Source organism: Palaemon carinicauda, chromosome 6 (genome assembly GCF_036898095.1).
Source record: "Palaemon carinicauda isolate YSFRI2023 chromosome 6, ASM3689809v2, whole genome shotgun sequence".
NCBI classification, from domain to species: Eukaryota; Metazoa; Arthropoda; class Malacostraca; order Decapoda; family Palaemonidae; genus Palaemon; species Palaemon carinicauda.
In genome coordinates, this window is record NC_090730.1 from 114500625 (window position 1) to 114523124 (window position 22500).

General features: G+C 34.1%; 1 pseudogene; it reads left to right on the forward strand.

Moving 5' to 3' along the window:
* LOC137642620 (neuronal acetylcholine receptor subunit alpha-2-like) overlaps positions 1-22500 on the forward strand; it is a 51847-nt pseudogene that overhangs the window by 21060 nt on the left and 8287 nt on the right.

Here is a 22500-nt window from a genome sequence, read left to right on the forward strand (position 1 = left end):
TAAATCCTACTTGTTCATCTGTCAGATTTTCACCAATCTTTCTCTCTAGTCTCTTTAGAATAGCCATGCTATACATTTTCGTGACAACAAAGTAAGTGTGATGCCTCTATAATTATTTTAATCAGTTAGGTCTCCTTTATTTGCCATTTTTACCAACACCCAACTCCAATTCATCAGCTCTTGCCTCTTCATCCCACATTCTACAAAATAATCTTATGAGTATTCTATGGGTCACTTCCTTCGTATCTAGGGGGTTTCCATCTCCAGAGTTTTGTAATGATAGCTTAGACTTCAAATACACTTGATTCATTCATGGTCACATCACGGTCTTCTTACACTTCAGGTATATCAATCAAATTATTTACTTCATATATCCAATTAATGATTTCACTAAAGTGTTCCAGCAAACGTTGCTTTTCTTCATCTTCTGTAGGCTTTATATATATATATATATATATATATATATATATATATATATATATATATACCATATATATATATATATATATATATATATATATATATAAAATATTCTAAATAATATATGTTTTATTTATGCATATATATATATATATATATATATATATATATATATGTATATATATATATATATACTGTATATATATAATATTCTAAATACTATATGTTTTATTTATGCATATATATATATATATATATATATATATATATATATATATATATATATATATATATATATATATATTATATATATATATACAGTATATATATATATATATATATATATGTGTGTGTGTGTGTGTGTGTGTATACTATGTATATTATCAAGCTTTAGCCAAGTCCTTCTACTCCCATTTATTTAACGTCTTTCTATGCCAGTCTGTAATCGCAAATTTTCTTAGCTCATCAATCCATCGTCTTCTCTTCCTTCGCCTGCTTCTTTTCCAAGGACATATTCTTTTATTCTCTGTTTTATCCTTAATCCTATTAATCAGTACTCTTCCATACACTTTTCCAACCACACTCAACAAACGAATACCCCTTGAATTACAACACTCATGCACATCTCCCTTACCCTTATATAGTGGTACAATACATACACAAACCCAATCTACTGGTACCATTGATAACATAAAACACATATTAAACAATCTCGCCAACCATTCAAGTACAGTTACACCCCCTTCCTTTAACATATCAGGTGCTTTTCCTACTCTCGTTTCATCTAGTGCTCTCCTCACTTCCTCACTTGTAATCTCTCTCTCATTCTCATCTCCCATTGCTGGCACCTCAACACCTGCAATAGCAATGATATCTGCCTCCCTATCATCCTCAACATTCAGTAAACTTTCAAAATATTCCACCCACCTTTTCCTTGCCTCCTCTCCTTTTAACAACCTTCCATTTCCATTAGTTTGTTGAGTGTGGTTGGAAAAGTGTATGGTAGAGTACTGATTAATAGGATTAAGGATAAAACAGAGAATGCAATCTTAGAAGTACAGGGTGGTATTAGAAGAGGTAGGGGATGTATGAATCAAATTTTTACAATTAGGCAGACATGCGAGAAATATTTAGCAATAGGTAAGGAGGTGTATATTGCATTTATGGATCTGGCGAAAGCATATGATAGAGTTGATAGGGAAGTGATATGAAATGTGATGAAGTTAAATGGAATTAGTGGAAGGTTGTTGCAAGCAGTGAAAAATTTCTACAAAGGTAGTACAGCGTGTGGTAGGATAGGAAATGAAGTGAGCGATTAGTTTCCAGTGAGAGTGAGCTGAGACAGGGATGTGTGATGTCGCCATGGTTGTTTAACTTGTATGTAAATGGAATATTAAGAGAGGCGAATGCTCGATTGCTTGGACGAGGATTGAAACTGATAGACAGAATGATCATGAACGGGAGGTAAATCTGTTGTTGTTTGCCGATGATACTGTATTGGTTGCACACTTGGAAGAGAAGCTTAACCGATGAGTGACAGAATTTGGAAGAGTATGTTAGAGAAGGTAGTTGAGAGTTAATGTGGGTAAGAGTAAGGTTATGAGATGTACGAGAAGGGAAGGTGGTGCGAGGTTGAATATCATGTTGAATAGAGAGTTGATTGAGAAAAAAAGATCGGTTTAAGTACTTGGGGCCTGTTGTTGCAGGAAATGGTGGAGTGGAAGCATCAGAGAGTGGATGAAGGATACAAAATGTTGGGGGCAGTGAAGGGAGTGGTAAAGAATAGAGGGTTAGGTATGAATGTTAAGTGATTTCTGTATGAGAAAGTGATTGTACCAACTGTGATGTATGGATCGGAGTTGTGGGGAATGAAAGTGACGGAGAGACAGAAATTGAATGTGTTTGAGATAAAGTGTCTGAGGAGTATGGCTGGTGTATCTCGAGTAGATAGGGTTAGGAACGAAATAGTGAGGGTGAGAGCGGGTGTAAGAAATTATTCATCAGCTAGAGTGGATATGAATGTTGTGAGGTGGTTTATCCATGTTGAGAGAATGGAAAATAGCTGTCTGCTACAGAAGGTGATGAATGCAAGAGTTGATGGAAGAAGTACAAGAGGAAGGCCAAGGTTTGGGTGGATGGATAGAGTGGAGAAAGCTCTGGGTGATAGGAGGATAGATGTGAGAGAGGCAAGAGAGCGTGCTAGAAATAGGAATGAATGGCGAGCCGATTGTGACGCAGTTCCGGTAGGCCCTGCTGCTTCCTCCGGTCGCCTTGGATGACCACAGAGGTAGCAGCAGTAGGGGATTCAGCATTATGAAGCTTCATCTGTGGTGGATAGCGGGGGAGGGTGGGCTGTGGCACTTTAGTAGTACCAGCCGAACTCAGTTGAGTACCTCGTCAGGCTGGGAGGAGCATGGAGATGAAAGGTCCCCTTTTTTCATTTGTTCGATGTCGGTTAATCCCCAAAATTAGGGCAAGTGCCCTTGTGTATAGATAGATTCTTTTATTCTTAATGACCATATATTATCTGTCATTCTCATTATATGTACTGCCAATGATAATTTCTTTTTCTTACTTGTTGTTAGAATATCCTCTACTTTAGTTTTCTGTTGCATCCAAGTTGCTATTTTTTGTCTGTAGTGTTATTTTCGCCATTATTCTTACCATAGCTCTTTGTTTTGTAACTAGATTATATTCTAAGTCTTTAGTAAGGCTCCAAGTTTCTGATGTACAAATTAATACTGGTAGGACCATCTGAATAAATACTTTTCTATTTAGAAAAAATGGCATTTTACTTTTAACAATCTCATTTTCTTAATAAAGACACTCTATCCCCTTCTTATCTCTCTTTTAATTTTGGTCTCATGTCCTGGGAAATACTAACTTTTTGTCCTTAGTACATATATTTATTAACAATCTCTAGAGGCTCATTCATAGCACTTATTTGTTGTCTCTCTGCATTTTCATTGAACATTAACATAGTTCTACTTATATTCATTTTCAGTCCTATACTTCTGCTTTCTTAAATCAAACTTTCTATTATCTTTTGCAATTCCTCCCATGATTCACTAAACAGAACTATGTCATCTGCAAGTCTTAAGTTATTAAGTTATTTCCTATTAACGTTAATTCCTATCTTTTCATCATCCAAATTCTTAAGAACTTCTAGGCACACTTTGACTGATTTAGGAGAGATGGCTTCTCTCTTCCGAACTACTTTCTTTATCTGAATTTTCTCATTATCTTTATGTAGTTTTAGGATTGCCGTACTTCCGGTATAGATATCTTCAAATGTTCTAACATGAGATTTTTTTTATTCCTTGTCTTTGAAGGGCTTTCATTACTGCTGAAGTTTTGACTGAATAACAAAAGCTTTCTCATGGTCTATAAATGTCATACACAGTGGTTTGTCATACTCTGTTGATATTTCCATTAGGTTGTTAATTACATAGATATGGTCAGATGTTGAATTCCCACTTCTAAAGCCTACCTGCTCTCTTGCCTGATTTAAGTCTAGGTGTCTTTCTATTCGGCCTAATAAGATCATTGTATTTTGTTATTACTGAGAGTAAAAGTGTTGGAAACTAATTTTTCAGGTCTTTTGCGTTCCCCTTTTTGTGAATAACTATAATGATAAAGTTTCTCTGAGCTACCGGTATAGAGCATTCTTGCAAACATTTTGTGTAAAGCTCAGCATATTTTACTAGTATGAAATCTCCACCATCTATTATTACATCTATTATCGGGCCATCTTCTCCTGTTGTTTTACTTCTTTTAATGCCCTTTAATACTTTCTTTCCTTCTCTTACTGTTACTTCTGGTACCAGCTTAGGTGTTTCGTTATTTCTATTGGCAGGGTTTTCTTATATACAGTATGTCATACTGTATATAGGTGTAACCTATTACAAGGTTACTGGTATCCCTTGATAATTAGGTATTTTTATTATAATATCTAATTAATGAAAATAGAATTAGCCATTAGTGACTTGATGACAAAAAAATCATACTCATTTGCCTTTTCCATTTTTAAGCAAACCTTTTTTTTTCATAAGAACTGACTAGGCTACAGAATTGAAAAGTACCCAGTGGCTACTGTTACAGAGGATTTTTTCTTAGCAAAGTAGGCATATTCTCTCTCTGTAATATATTTTACTAAGAAATAATAAGGAACTTACGGTTAAGGAATATTTCTTTCAAGAATTATTTCCATACAGACATTGGTTCATCTGTAGGAGTAGAGATTATATTTATTTCTTCTGTATAATATTTCAAGTTCATAAAACACATTATATTATGGTATTTATCTAGTTTAAGTGTATTATCTGTAATAATACTGCAAATGTATACAAATGGAAATGGATAAAGAACAATTACAGGTATGTATTTCAAGCTAACTTTACATAGCCTAACCTTGAATATCTGGCCTAACCTGAAAACTAGCTCCATAATTCATGAGAAACTAATATTTTCTCCCCAGACATTAAAATTTTTTAGATAATTTCTTTTGGCATACAAATGGGCTGAATATGCTCAAAGATATATATGTTCATTCGTGAATGGAAATAAATTCAGTCATTTCCGTATGACTGAATCAAGCATCTTAGATACCTAATTAGTAAAATTTTATCCAGTGCCAGAGTACAATCCGGTAAAATTATAGTTACGGTCGGAACAACATTTTAAACAGAAATAATAGTTTTTCCTGTACTAAATAATGTGCTTTCACTGAAGTTGACCTTCATTTCAACAGCAAATAAACCAAAACTCAGTTAGACCGTCTAAGAACAAGGATATTTTTTAGAAATCTAATGGTCTTTGCACCGCGTGCCTCGCTTCGCTCGCGGAAAAAGAAAAACATCAAGCTCCAATGCACTGTCAAGCGGTACATGTTGAGCTGAGCACGTTAACCTCATTGATTATTATTTCTTAGATAATCAAATTTTTATTTTCAGTGAGAATAAGTATCACTTTCGAAGAAAACGGATATTTTTCTATGAAAAACACTTGTTTTTTAATAGAAACCCATTTTCCGTCCGTAACTATAATAAAACCTACAATCCTTTCAAAAGAACAATATTTTGATTTATATTTTCGAAGATTGATGAACGTAAAAGAGATTTCAAGGAGAATGAATGAATGAATGTAACGTACAGAGGAAACATGAAGAACAGGTAAAAGTAAAAAGTAAATTAGGGACTTAAACAAAATCAGTAAAGAGAGTACAAGAAAAAATAGATAAAATTACAGACTACGATTTACATGTCCTCCATCTCAATGACCCTCCCAGACAGAGAGAGAGAGAGAGAGAGAGAGAGAGAGAGAGAGAGAGAGAGAGAGAGAGAGAGAGAGAGAATCAACATACGCATCGTTGTCAGGTCAGGGGTAAAATTACGGGATGATCCAATCATCTTCAGATTAACGACATCCTCTCATGATGCCATCCTCTGAGGACAATAAAGTTGTTTATTTTCAATTCGATATTTAACTTAGATTCTTATGTCAATTCAATTACTCGTCTCATATAACTATCCATCTCTTAGCTTCTAGTATGTTTAATAGAGTAACAAAAAATAGTCAGTTTCCATCCTGGGAAAAATGAGAGGAAGGATGTTAAGACACTTCCAACTTAATACTACTGTAGGCTCTAATAAAATTGTCTTTGATTGAAATTTAAACGATCAATAGAATTAATCCAATAGATATTGAGTTATTCTCAATATAAGTTTATTTTGAAAGAAGGGTTTCTATATAAAACAAACATACAGTAAGCGATGATTAACCAACACAAATGTCGTAACAGTGCATCATAAGCTTTCGATATCATACTTATATCAAAGCATAAATATAACAAAAGTTATATCACAGTGCATCATAAGCTTTCGATATCATACTTATATCAAAGCATAAATATAACAAAAGTAGGGCACGGGGCTCTTCGATTCCTTACGCCCTTAGAATCCTTAGGCCCTTCGATTCCCTATGCCCTTCGATTCCCTATGCCCTTAGAATTCTTAGGCCCTTCGATTCCCTATGCCCTTAGAATCCTTAGGCCTTTCGATTCCTTATGCCCTTCGATTCCCTATGCCCTTACAATCCCTATGCCCATAGAAAGCCTTTGCCCTTAGAATCCTTATGCCCTTCGATTCCCTTTGCCCTTAGAATTCCAATTCTCTTAGAATCCCTATGCCCTTAGAATCCTTATGCCCTTCGATTCCTTATGACCTTAGAATCCTTAAGCCCTTCGATCCCATATGCCCTTAGAATCCTTATGCCCTTCGACTCCCTGTGCCTTAGAATCCTTATGCCCTTCAATTCCCTATGCCCCTAGAATCCTTATGCCCTTTGATTTCGTCTGCCCTTAGAATCCCTATGCCCATAGAATTCCTATGCCCTTAGAATCCTCATACCCTTAAAATCTCTATGCCCTTAGAATCCCTATGCCCATAAAATCCCTATACTTTTAGAATCCTTATGCCCTTAATATCCTTATGTGCTTCGATTTCCTATGCCCTTAAAATCCCTATACCCATATAATCCTTATGCCTTTCAATTCCCTATGCCCTTAGAATCCTTATACCCTTCGATTCCAAATGCTCCTAGAATCACTATGCCCTCATAATCCTTATGCCCATCAACTCCCTATGCCCTTCGATTCCCTATGCTCTTGGAATTGCTATGCCCTCAGAGTCCTTATGCCCTTAGAATCTTTATGCCCTTCGATTCCCTATGCTCCTAGAATCACTATGCCCTCAGAATCCTTATGCCCTTAGAATCCTTATACCCTTCGACTCCCTATCCCCTTAGAATCCCTATGCCCTTTGAATTCCTATGCCCTTAGAATCCCAATGTCTATATAATCCTTATGCCCTTCTATTCCCTATGCACTTAAAAACCTTATGCCCTTCGATTCCTTATGCTCTTGGAATTGCTATGCCCTCAGAATCCTTATGCCCTTAGAATCTTTATGCCCTTCGATTCCCTATGCTCCTAGAATCACTATGCCCTCAGAATCCTTATGCCCTGCCCTTAGAATCCTTATGACCTTCGATTACCTATGCTCTTAGAATCGCTATGCCCTTAGAATCCTTATGCCCTTCGACTCCCTATCCCCTCAGAATCCCTATGCCCTTTGAATTCCTATGCCCTTAGAATCCCAATGTCTATATAATCCTTATGCCCTTCTATTCCCTATGCCCTTAGAAACCTTATGGCTTTCGATTCCCTATGCTCTTAGAATCGCTATGCCCTTAGAATCGCTATGCCTTGAAATCCTCATGCTCTTCGACTCCATATGCCCTTAGAATCCCTATGTCCTTAGAATCCCTATGCCCTTCGATTCCGTATGCTCTTGAAATCCCTATGCCTTTAGAATTCCCATGCCCTTGGAATCCCTATGCCCTTATAATTCCTATGCCTTCAGAATAGTGGGGTCTGGGGACAACTGCCCTACGCGTCCACGCTTTAAGATTATAGAGTTGAAAGAAGTAGGTAGGTGCGTCAGGTTTGTTTTTAATAACAGTCCTAGAGCCTTTGATTTTATAACCTTTCCTGATCAATAGCTTATAAAAAGGAGTATGTCACAATTAAGGTAAAAGATTTTTATGTATTGGTAAAAGTATATCAGTGTTGTTTAATTATGAGTAATTTGCTTCGATTACAATATTCGGAAATTCAGAGAAAAGGGCAGACTTAACTATAAACTTTACAGCTTTAGAAGCGATGAATTGAGGACAAGGGATGCTTATCAAGTAGAAATAATGACTACTATGTGAAATATCGATTAATGGCCAAATGGCCCAGTGCATGGGGCGGAAAGACCATTCGACGCGGAGGGCCAATTGAAGGAAACCCTTTAGCTGCACTATGGAGTAAAAGTTGAAAGATATTGTACAACAAGATGGAAAAAAAAAGCGTAAATGGAGGTAAATAAAGGACTAAACACTAAATTCAGAAAGGGATTGAAGGGACGGTACAAGACATGCTAGGAATGCTTATAGTGCATTGCATAAGATGTACTGATGACAAAAACCATTAACGTAGCTATTGTAGGATGGAGGCTGAGGCTTGACTCTAAAAGAAGCAGATGATTCACAACATAACTCCGAATACAAAAGATAACTCCTCATCTTTTGAATGATACACATCTATCGCTATTTACAGCATAACCTCGGTATGCCTCGAGATTCTTGTTACCCAAAATTCTTCCACTCCACTCAATAATACGGGACAGTTTTTTTTTTTTTTTTTTTTTTTTTTTTTTTTTTTTTTTTTTTTTTTTTTTTTTACTATAACAGATTGAACCATTACATATATGTATACTTTGATTATGACTATTCCGTAGCATTTAGTAGTTAATTGAGTAGACATATAGTACAAAACTCCCTGTGATGTATATAGAATGATACATTTCAACATTAAATGAACCTTGCTTACATATGCAATGCAGTTAATTTGTTTTATCAACACCGTCATAATTGAAAGAACATTCCAACTGATAAAATTTTTAATACTATATGGTCGAAAAATACTTTGACTATGTTCAATTTGTTCCATTTCATTACAAGTTGAATCTTACCGTCAGCTGGAATAATGTACTGTAATATCAGACAATTTAAATGAAGTAATTCAATTAAGTGTGTATTTCCCATAAAACAAAAAAAGAAATTTTTTAGTATAAATCGTATGCAAAGTGCGTCTGAACTCAAGCAAAAAAAATATTTTGAACACAAATAGGGACATAGTTGTCGTCATTCAAATTAATGTACATAAGTTATGTAATCATTAATTAAAGAAAAATACTGTCCCTACACCAAATTTTTCGTGTGGTGATATACTGAAAGTGTGAAATATAAAATTCACTCTCTTAAAAGGTATATGTATTGCTTCCGAATGGATCAGTATCAAGTTTTATTCTCTTAATTTGCTTCTCTGTTCTCTTTCCGATCTGTGACATTGAATCAACGATTTATTTTTTACTTCAAACAGCGAGAAGCGACGACAAGCATGCTCGGGTTGAGGAGGCTCTCCGACGAACGCTGATGGATGGCTATGACAAATACGCTCTTCCAGATGGCTTTACTAACATTAGTTTCACTGGGCTGGATATCAGAGCATTCAAACTGGTAAGATCCTCACCTTGCTTGCGATCAAAGATTTCAGATGGAATTGCGTGGGTCCAAGAATCAAGGAACCCCTGTGGAGAGGGAAAGGGGCTTGCTTTCCATTTGTATAGGAATTGTTGTAAACTAATTTTATAGGAACAAGTATATAAGTTAGAGTAATAACCATGAACAGTTTTATAATACTTTGGAGGCATAAAGATAAGGATAATTACTGCAAGAAATCATGATTCTATGATGAACCGAGATGATGCAAGCAATTTTGTATAACTGTCTCATGTTAGATAATCTTACATATCCCGATTTAGAAAAAAAAAAATAGAAAGGAACTGAAATTTAAGAATACGATGCAATTGAAATAAGAAAACTTTTCTTCTTGGGGGTAAGATTAGGACATTCTTGAAAAAACTTTTCTCTAAGTCTTTAGGTATTTTACAATTCTGTTCTTAAATTCATAGCCCTTCTTGAAAATTTTGTATCAAGATCTAATAACAAATATAGTACACCTCAATAAAAAAGAAAAAGCTAAAGGTAAATTTATTTTTGTAACTAATAATTAACCAATCTTTTGAATCAAATACTGACGTTACGATGCTATTGGAAGTTAATGGTCTAATCTTTTCATTAAGGATGAATCGAGTCACATGATGGACATGGAAGCCTGGTTGAAATACGTAAGTAAATTTCTTTGCTGTTTTATGCATGAGGATACTGATTTAAATGAAAATTTTTAGATGGGCCTATGATGCTAAAAAGTAGTATTTCATTTTCTGTAGGATCTTGAATCTTTTCCCACATTCTTACTAATCTAAAGGCCATATCGATTAAAAACCACAATAATTATAAAGATAATAATTCTAACTACAACAATAATAATAATAATAATAATAATAATAATAATAATAATAATAATAATAATAATAATAATAATAATAATGATGATGATGATGATGATAAGAACAACAACAATAATAATAATGATAATAATAATAATAATAATAATAATAATAATACTATAACGGGCACTCATTAGAGCGCATATCTTTGCCATCGCCCCTTTTGTCAACAAGAATACTAATGATGTTGTGGGTATTTGATCTCAAAACCAATATCCCAAGAAGAATTATGCACATTTTGGCACTAGTTTTATGCAAATCAGAAAAAAATTGGCCAGGATATGGTAAAAGGACATTTTTTATCTTTTCATGACTTTGGCCTAGATTTTTGCCCAATTTCTCCCAAAATCTAATCAAAGTTTCCTTGGATCATGGCCAATCATCCTAACAAATTTCATGAGATTCCGTCAAATACTTTTAAGTTATGCGAATCACAAACACACAGACAGACATACAAACAAATAAGGAAACTGATGACGTTGTGGGTATTTGATCCCAAAACACACATATCACAAGATAGGGAATTGGTTTATGTAAATTTCGGTACTAGTTTCATAAAAATAAATATAGAATGGCCACGATATGGAAAAAGACGTTCTTTTACCTATTCGTGACCATAGCCTTTACTTTTAACTCAATCACTCCCCAAATCTAATAAAATTATCCTCCTACCAAATTACAAGAGATCCAACATCTTTTAAATTTTGCGAATCACAAACACAGAGACAGACATACAAACATATAAATACACGGACTAGCGTAATGGCATCACTATATCATGCTGTATATCACTAAATAAGTAATTGACTTATGCACATATTGGCACTAGTTTCAGGCAAATCTGATAAAAATTGACCACGACATAGCAAAAAGAATTTTTTTTTCCTTTTCCTGACATTTGCCTTGACATATAACCCAATCACTCCCAAAATCTAATAAAATTGTCCCTGGACCATGGCCAATGATTCTACTAAATTTCATGAGATTCGGTCAAATAGTTTTTTTTTTAGTTTTTTTATTTGTGTTTGACCTTATCGTGATCTTGGCCTTGACTTTTGACCCAATAACTCCCAAACTCTAATCAAATAGTCCTTGTCTCATGGTCAATTATCCCAGAAATTTCATGAGACTCGGTCAAATAGTTTTTGAATTATGCAAGTCACAAACAAACACACACACACATGAACATACACACATACGCCTATCAAAACATAACCCTCCGCCGCAACGAAGTTGAAGAAGGTAATAATAATAACTGGAAAACTATACTTACATGTTCTGGAAAACGGCTTGCAGAGGTTAGCATCAGGAGAGGCATCTTCCACGGGGATTCAGTATCACCCCTACTGTTTGTAGTAGCTTTGATCTCCATGACAAGAATGCTAGAAAAGTCTGGAGTTGGATACCAACTGAAGAAAGGAGGCACAGTATAAACCACGTGATGTTCATGGATGACATCAAGCTGTTCGGAAAAGATAGAAAGGAAATAGACATGCTAATCCAGACAGTAAGAATAATATTAGGATACATCAAGATGGAGCTTGGAGTAGAAGTTGTAGCCTAGTTAACAGAGAGAAGAAAAGTGACAAAGCCAAAAGGGATAAAGTTGCGAGATGGAAATGTCATCAAATACATAGACGATGCAGGCTACAAATACCTCGGGATAGTAGAAGGGGAGGCGATAAAGCACTAAGATATGAAGGAAAAGATTCGAAGAGAAAACATGCAAAGAATGAAGACTATAATGAAGTCAAAACTTAACTCTGGAAATAAGATAAAGACTATAAACACTTGGATAGGGCCAATTATCAGGTACAGTGCGGGAATAGTGGAGTGGGAGAAGTCAGAGCTATGCAGCATCGATAGAAAAATAGATAGGTGAACAACATGCTCCAAGTATTGTACCCAAGAGCGATTATTGATAGGTTCTATATACCGCGAAGTGATGGAAGTAAAGGACTCATCCTTATCTAGAAGACTGTCAGCATCGTAAGTAGAGCACTGGGAGAGTTCCTTCAGACCAGTAAAGGTGAATGGCTAAAGAGTGCATGGGAAGGAAATCTAATAAAGGAGGATGAAGATCCATAAGCGTATTAGGAGAGAACAGAAAAAAAAGAGACAAAAAGAATGGAAAGGAAAACCAATGCATGGACAGTTACTGAGAAAAACTGAAGAATTGGCCAGTAGTGGTAGTGACTACAAAGAGAACTTAAGAAGAAAACTGAGGGTATGAAAATGGCAGCACAAGATCAGGCCTTAAGAAAAATACAGATTCAACGAGCTATAAACTGAAATAACATCTCGTCAAAGTGCAGGAAATGTATGGCAAAGGAAGAAATCATCACCCCCATCGTCAGCACTGGCTTAAAATCAATATAAGAAACGACATGATACAATGGCTAAAGCTCTCCATTGGAGTATATGTAGAAAATATAAAATACAATGCAGCAACAAATGGTACAAACATCAATTTCAAACTGTGGTGGAAAATTATCCGGCAAAACTACTCTGGGACTACAGTATGAGGACGGACAGGGTGATACAAGCAAGTCGACTTCACAACACTCTAGTTGACAAGACAATGTGGGTCTCAAGAGTGCAAGATAACTGGAGAGAAAAATGAAAAAAGTACCAAGATCTATAAATTGAACTAAGAATGCTATGGAATATGCATGTGGAAGTAGTGCCAATAATCATAGGAACACTAGGGACCATACCTAAATCATTGAAATTGAATCTCGAGAAGGTAGGAGCCGAAAGAGCAAAAGAGCGCACTACTTGAAATAGCCCATGCAGTATAGTGAGGAAAGTGATAGATTCCTGAGGAAGCTGGATGTAACCTTATAGCCCACACTATAAACCGCCAGTCACTGTAGACTATAACTAACCCTCCCCCCTCCCCCACGGGAAAAAAAAATCCTATCCTCACTTGGTAGGGCCAAACTATGGATTAAATAGAAAACTCAATAATGATGGATAGAAATCAAGAAATCAACCCATTCGACGTAAAAGGAAATTCTAGAAATAGAAGAGGTTAATCCTGCAATCAGGTATACAGTTCAATGACAGCATAGAAACTAGATTAAATAGATAACAAGAACTACCTTCACGGAGACTTTGGCGACAAAGAAGAAAATAGAAAATGAACATGGGAAGAAAATAAGGAGGTATAGAGATGCTGATTTACTAGTGTGGCTTCTCTATAAACCCTCAGTTTACAGTAATAGTCGAGGTTCTGCTTTGGCAGCTTTGTTGATTTTTTCTTTCTTATCTGAATATCGAACAGCTCAGAGTTATTGTACATTTACTATTTCCATTAATATTATCCTAATGAACAAGGTAATATGATCAGTGATTCACGAAAAAAAGATTCAGAATTGCAAATATAATTCACAAATATCATTGAATATTTCCTTTTTTCATGGTTTTCAGACGTGGAATGACCCACGCTTGGGTGTGGAAACCGGAAGATCACCTGAACATCAAGTATTTGGCAATTGGGGCAGATACAATTTGGAAGCCTGATTTGAGCATCTATAATGCGTGAGTATGGGCAGGTTTGTTTTATGATTTAAATCATATCATAAGCTATTTTTTTCTTATTCTCAATTCATAGAAATTATCATAGAAGAAGCCAATACTTTAAAGTGCCCATAGTGTAGGGTAAATCTCAGTTTTGGAGACTGCCTCCTTGATTACAAACAAGAATGAGAAAGATTGAGTTTCTCATTACGGCTTACTGGATTGTACCAGAAAAGGCTCCTTTTATACTGAAATTGTATATCTCGGTTGAAGTATAAACACTCTGAGAAGCAGATTTTAGCCGGTCATAGTTATTGTAGTGCATGCTATATAACAACTCGGGCTGCCTTACTGTATCTTTTATTGATCTGATTCAGCATGTAATGTGTGACAATATAAATAGTTATCCCGAAAATGAATTTCCAACCACAACCTAACCCCAAATTTACATTTAAAAACCGTATATTTAATAACATCACATTTGATAATACATAATACATTAACAGAAATGCATAGTAATAGTACAATGAATAACAATAATGAAAAATGAACAGCACAGTACAAATGTATACCCGCTCAACTTACAATGTGACCGCCCATTCTTAGCCATGGTAATGAATTGAATACGCCATCCGTCTATACACTGCCACCGACACTTGTCAGTCATAACACCGTCCTGCACTGCTTCCCCCATACTAACATAAAGAACTTGCTTCAGGATTCTCGGCATTAGAACATCACAATTACTCTTGCCCGTATTCTCGTTATGCCCCCGAATACAATTACAATACGAACACTAATGTAATGTTTACTAATAAACTTTCATAAAGAAAAATTCCGAACAAGCTAAATATAATTTCCACCAAAAAATAACACTGCATCCTATGACATGAATGATATGTCAATCACGAATGCCAATTACACTACAATAATCACGACAATGACAACTGAGGCGGTGATAGGTACAACTAAGAAAATCCCAAGGATGGGAGATTTTTGCGACAGTCTCTTATCCTTGGAGTACTCCGACAGTCACTACAAATGCCGCTTCTAACTAAAGCAAGATGTTCAGTTATTCCGAATTGTCCAACAGTTACAATATTACCAAATACATAATCCCCAATATTTGTCCAACTTAACACATGTGCATGAATTTCATTAACTGGAATATTACAACAAGCACATAGATACAAACTATTATGATGATGATCATAATATAATTCTCAGCCAAATCTGATCTACTACTATTCCCATGATGATGAGCCTCCTGTTTCACCAAGAAACCACGTTAAAAAATTATCTTAGAAACACATAAAAATATTTTCTCTTTCAGTGTCATACATCTTTTTAAACGCGCATTTATATTTACATATTCTTTGTTGACGTGAATGGAAGAAAATACAACAATATCGTCTTTCACTCATTCGTTTTCTTTTGTACACCTTACAATCATATTACTTCCTGTTTGTATATATGGATGGAAGAAATAGAAATTAAATATCATTATTTCTCTGTATCTACCTATCTTCACTCTCACTCTCTCTCTCTCTCTCTCTCTCTCTCTCTCTCTCTCTCTCTCTCTCTCTCTCTCTCTCTCTCTCTCTCTCTCTCTCTTTTGCTGCCTCTGCCAGAGAATTTCTTTCGTATACATTATATATACATTTCTGCACCAATTTTGTGGAAGTGGATATCAATCAGATATTTGTATATGTGAAAAGAAATAGAACCATTAATATATATTTTTTTCTCTCTCTCTCTCTCTCTCTCTCTCTCTCTCTCTCTCTCTCTCTCTCTCTCTCTCTCTCTCTCTCTCTCTCTCTCTCTCTCTCTCTCTCTCTCTCTTTTTCTCTCTCTCATAGATTCTCTTATACACTTTGCAGTCAAATTTACATTTTTTACACATAAGAGGATGGAATAGAAAATAAAAATATATTTATCTCTCTCTCTCTCTCTCTCTCTCTCTCTCTCTCTCCTCTCTCTCTCTCTCTCTCTCTCTCTCTCTCTCTCACTCTCATATATATATATATATATATATATATATATATATATATATATATATATATATATATATATATATATATATATGTATATATATATATATATATGTATATATATATATATATATGTATATATATATATATATATATATATATATATATATATATATGCTGCATATATATATATATATATATATATATATATATATATATATGCAGCATATATATATATATATATATATATATATATATATATATATATATATATATATATACAGTATATGCTATTCAATCATATTGAAATGCTATTTGTAAACGCAAATAGAATTAATATAACGAAAAACAACATTATATTTCACCCCCCCTCTCTCTCTCTCTCTCCCTCTTTGAGATATATATATATATATATATATATATATATATATATATATATATGTATATATATACATATATATATATATATATATATTTCTTCTATATACATATTATAATCCCATTTACACGGTTTACATCGATATGAATTGAAGAAATATAAAAGAAAATCAATATCATCTCTCAATCTCCCTTGGAGACGGGAGTAGAAAAGATAAAAAAAAGCACACACTCTCTCTCTCTCTCTCTCTCTCTCTCTCTCTCTCTCTCTCTCTCTCTCTCTCTCTCTCTCTCTCTCTCTCTGTATATATATATATATATATATATATATGTATATATATACATATATATGCATATATATGTAAATATATATATATATATATATATATATATATATATATATATATATATATATATATATATATAAAATATAACCAAAAACAATAGTATATTTCACTCTATCTTGTAGACTGGAATGGAAAAGATCAATAAAACAATATTCTCTCTGTCTGTCTCTCGGTAATAAATTTTCTTTTAAGCGCCGTGACACCATATTTACTTCCTATTTGTAGACTTCAGGAAAATCGACCATAGAACAATATTCTTTTTATCTCCCTGTCTGTCTTTGGATGATCATCATGCAGATTTTTATTCATACTTTCTCCAATACCAGCTGATATGCACTGTGTACGTTTTAACTGAACAGCTTGGAATATGAAAACAGAATCATAATACGGTTAATGTAAATAAAATAGGATTTAAAACTTTTATTAAAAAAGTATTCACGATATGACATATTTTTTATTCAAAAACATATTTAGATAAATAGTAAAAAATTTCATTATAAATACACTATGTAAAATAAGAAAAATATTTATGTAAATATACTATGATGTATATACTGTATGTTATAAATTGTAAGATTGTACATGTTTATTTCATAATAATAAATAAAAAACACAGAATCATAGCATTATACGGTAGTTAATCTAAGATAACTGTTACAATAACAGAAAACCATTTATTGTTTCGAAATTCTTTCTTCCAGACATGGCTCAAAAGATCTCGTGAAACATTCAAAAGTGTTGGCTCTCGCATACCCAGACGGAAAGGTCTTACATGTTCCATGGTATAACTTGCGATTCCTGTGTGTCATAGACTTGACCTACTGGCCTCATGATGTCCATAACTGCACTCTTATACTGGGGTCATGGGTACATAACGGATATGTCGTCGACCTGCTACTCGATAACTTTAAAGTTGACGTAAGTGGTTAGATTATAATTCATATATTCGGTATCAGTTGAAGGCACAAGCTCGAGGCTACGTTTCTCAAGTATACATATTATCACATTCAGTTGCAATTATGGAAGCGTGCGCGCACACACACACGTATATATGTATATATATATATATATATATATATATATATATATATATATATATATATATACATGTGTGTGTATGTTTGGATATGTATTTATATATATTTAATAAATACAAATATACACACATATATATAAATATATATATATATATATATATATATATATATGTATATATATGTATATATTTATATATATATATATTTATATATGTAAATATATATATATATATATATATATATATATATATATATATATATATATATATATATATTCACTGTACATATATTAATGAAAAAATAATTTAACCCTTTATCAATATCTATTTATAGCCAAATATTTACTCTAGAAATACCCAGTAAAAAGAGAGTTTAACTTTGAAATGAAAACATTACTTACACTTTCAGTTGCCAGGAGAAGATGATAGCGTTGATTTACCAGACAAGAGTTATTCAGAGTTCACAATAACAGAATGGAATGTCCAAAGGTTGGCCAAGTACTACGATTGCTGCAGTGAACCTTACATATCCATATTGACCTCCTTCATCGTCACAAGAAATGCACCTGCTTATACTTGGACTGTAAAACTTCCAGTTATTTGTGAGTACTTTTCATTGCTCCCAGAGTTGCCAGATTGGCCTTTTTCAGGCCAAAGGCCTCAAAATTTGCCACTTTTGAAATTGGTTGGCCTTGAGGAACATCTATACTTTTGGCCTTTTCCTACCAATAGGTTGGCCTTATAAAACTAGTTTATTAGAATTTGGCCTTTTCTATATTTAGAAAACCTGGCAACCCTGCTTGGGTGTAATATTTTGTTCATTGTTATGCTAGGAGCGACGAATAAACCTAACAAACATCAAACGATAATTGTAATAAATTTTCTGCTTTGGAGCCAAGTTTAGATATAGCGCCGCCTGTGAGTGCAGTTTGACTTAAGCTGTTTCCTTTAACGATGGATGTTTAAGGATAAAGGATAACACAGTTGTCACTCCTACATTAACAAATTAACGATATCAACTGGATTGTATTCAGGGGTACTCTTCCTTATCCCATCTTCCCCACTTCCTTATCCTTATCCTAGTCCTAGTCCTAGCGGCTTCATCCTCTTACACTTAAGGTTCTTCACTTCCATGCTAATCCTTTAGTAACCTCTATCTTGCAAGACCTTACGTGGTGTTTATACTGCTGCCCTTCTATTTCAATAACTCTTTTAATTCATATAACCAGGGCATTCTAAGGTCTGCCCCCAATTCTTTAGAATTATCCTATATTTTTGCCAACATATCAATAGTGCCGTTTCCACATGACCAAATTGTCTTCAAACTCTCTGATCTATAGTTTAAACTATTATAACCCTATATACCTTCCTTGATTTTAATCTACCCCATAACATTAATCAAGATTATATGATCTCCTAACTTTCTTCTTTTTCAAATATCTTAAACTCGTTCACTCGTTCTACAGTCTCTCTTCAAAAACTGTGCTATATCATATAACATCAATCATTAGACATTTCCCTCATGACCTCTTTTCATATGTCATAGTTTTGCACCAACATTTGGTGCTAGTTCAACCGACCAAACACCAAACACCCTCTACCAGATATATTTTATTCCACAAAAAAAAAAAAAAAAAAAAATATGAACGTTTGATCACGGTCTTTTCTTCAATCTTAACAATTCATTACTGATACCACATATTATCAACACTCTCTACTCCATCTCTCTATATGTCAAACTTTCCTTACACCATGTGCAAAGTATACCTTTTTTCCTTTGCTCCTAAACACCACATTAAAATTCTTCTATAAACCCTTCTTAGTATTCTAAGAAACCTTATGGATTTTTAACCCTCACCACTCCCTTATCACATTAACCTTTTAATAAAGGAATAATTATTCCTTCGCACATTCGTCAAAAACTTATTTCTTACTCAGGTATATCTTAAAAACAATTTTCAACCACTTAATTCCGTTGGCACTACCATATAGCAGCTCTCACTTATAATTCAATCAGCTCCTCATGTCTTTCCATTCTTCAGCATTTTAAATGTCAGTTGGTTACCTCAAAGAGATAAGTAAAAGAAAATATAAAGCAATATAAGTTTATCATTTTGCAATGTTATTAGGGCAGCCTGGTTTTTATAAAAAAAAAAAAATCTCTTATGAAAAAGGAGTTCATAATCACTAGATAATTTCTTAACACCTTGTAATCTATATCCAGAAGACTTTCTGAATATATTATATACAAATGGCGACGTCATAAATGTTTATCATGATGTATGAAATATTTGATTCATTTTAAATTTCCCTGCTTTGTATATTATTATTATTATCATTATTACTTGCTAAGCTACAACCCTAGTTGGAAAAGCAGCATGTTATAAGCCCAGGGGCTCCAACAAGGAAAATAGCCCAGTAAAGAGGGAAACATGGGAAAAAATGTTTTAAGATGAGTTACAACATTAAAATAAATATTTCTTATATAAACTGTAAGAATTTTAACAAAACGAGAGGAAGAAAAATAAGATAGAATAGTGTGCCCAAGTGTACCCTCAAGCAAGAGAACTCTAACTCATGAGTCATCAATTCAAGATTTATTGTAAAATGGCATACTGCTCGTTCATTTTCTAATCCACACTATCGAAGCACTAGGGTTGCAGCTCGGCTAGAAATAATAATAACTAGAGGGGCACTCAGTAGAGTGCAAACCTCCACCGCAGGAGCTTATTTCTCGATCTTTTGCTTGACCTTAACCTGTGAAAATCCATAAACGGACAAAAAAAATTTTAGGAGGTAAAATTACCTTCAAGAAGTAGACAAAGACATTTGTTAAATTTTATATAAAATACACTTCATAAAGAATAAGAGAGCCATAGTATGATAATCTAAGATAAATTATCAAACACAGTTTAAGGTTATACTAATTTCGGAAAATATTTTGGTGTTTTATCTGTGGAATGTAACAATTCCCTATACTGAGAAAAGGATTCTGCCTTAATTCATAGGATATCATCATATGAGCTTGCGTCTTGTTCATATTGTTCGAGATTAATACTGTTAATTGCCTTTTTTTTTTTTTTTTAGGAATCATGCAATGATGTCATACTGATTTAATGACATTAGTGTGTACTCATTTTACAGGTAACTGAAGAATGAGTGGAAAAGGCAAAGGAAATTAAAATAACACATTATTGTATTTTGACGATTGATTCTTATTTATCAATGTAAAGATTATTCTAAACATGCAGTGACCAAATATTTTGTACATACCCTTTAGTGGTGAACATTGCTTTTGACTGAGGGTAAGGTATCCATAATTCCACAACTAAATCTTGACGTTGGGGAAACATCTAAAACTGTTTCTCTTCCAAAGGTTTGTGTCTTCTAACGCTGGTGCTGTTCATGTTACATCCAACGGCCGGAGAAAAGGTCACTTTCGGAGGGATTTGTCTTATCCTGAATTCCCTCTATTTGTATTATATCATGAATAAAATTGGCAACTTCGTCATCTATACACCCCTAATTGGTAAGAAGAGAGAGAGAGAGAGAGAGAGAGAGAGAGAGAGAGAGAGAGAGAGAGAGAGAGAGAGAGAGAGAGAGAGAGAGAGAGAGAGAGAGAGAGAGAGAGAGAGAGAGAGAGAGAGTTGGGGTGGAGACTCATACTCAAATATCTTAATACTGAATATGATTTATGAATGAACTAGACAGGTTATGCTCATATAAATCAGATTCTACAGCATTCATTTTAACTGATATATAAGTCAGTCACAATAGCAATAATAAGAGGAAAAAATATTTCAACCCAAGCATTCAAATCTAACCTGGTCTATTGATATCCTTCCTTTTGTTTCCAACTACTTTTCCAAAGACGATGTAATTTTCATCAAATCATATGAGTAGTAGCCATTAATACCTATTACTTATTTCTATGTTTCCCTTTCAGTTCAGCTGCTCGGCGTTCAGTTAGTGCTTGTGGTGGTGTGTTTGTTTTTGTCTGCCTTTGTGGTGAGGATGGCTAATGGTCCTCACGTCTATGGCCTGCCCAGACCCTTCAGGAAGACGGTCGCTAGTCTTGCAGGGGCCCTCTTTCTGGGAAATTTTATAGATCCCGTAAGTATTCATTTTTTATACTGGCATACGATAAAAAATTAAAGCATGTAATTTATCCTTCACTTTGACAAATGATTTATTATCATTCGACAAAATTCTTTTCCCTATTATGTCTGAAATTAATAAAGTATATTTATTTATTTAAGCTGAAATTAAACATAAAGTGAAGCTGAAAAAGGTTGAGCAGTTGCAACCTCGATGCTTATGAAGGTGTACACCCGAATGGTATTTTTTTATTATAAAGAATGTGGAATCCTTAGCTCCTAAGTGGTCTTTTATTTTCCAAAATTTAGCAGGAAGAGACTCTTTTAGCACTTGGTAATATTACTCCAATAATTTCATTTGTTTTTGGTAGCTTTAGCCCATCTGATTACCGTCCAATTTCCATAATAACCATGATATCTAAAGCTTTTGAACATCCTTTAGCAAAAAGTCTGTATAAGTATGCATTGGGTAATCATCTGTTCCATAGTTTACAATTTGGCTTTCGTAAAGGCTTTGGAACATGTGATTCCCCTCTCACAATCCTCAGTGCTGTATAGAAATCTCATGATTATGGTCAGGAAGTATATATGATTGGCTTTTGTTTCAAGGGTGCTTTTGACCGTGTTAATCATGAGGCCCTTGTTTACAAAGTCAAACAGTTGGAAGTGGATGGGTTTTTTCTTAGCATCATTA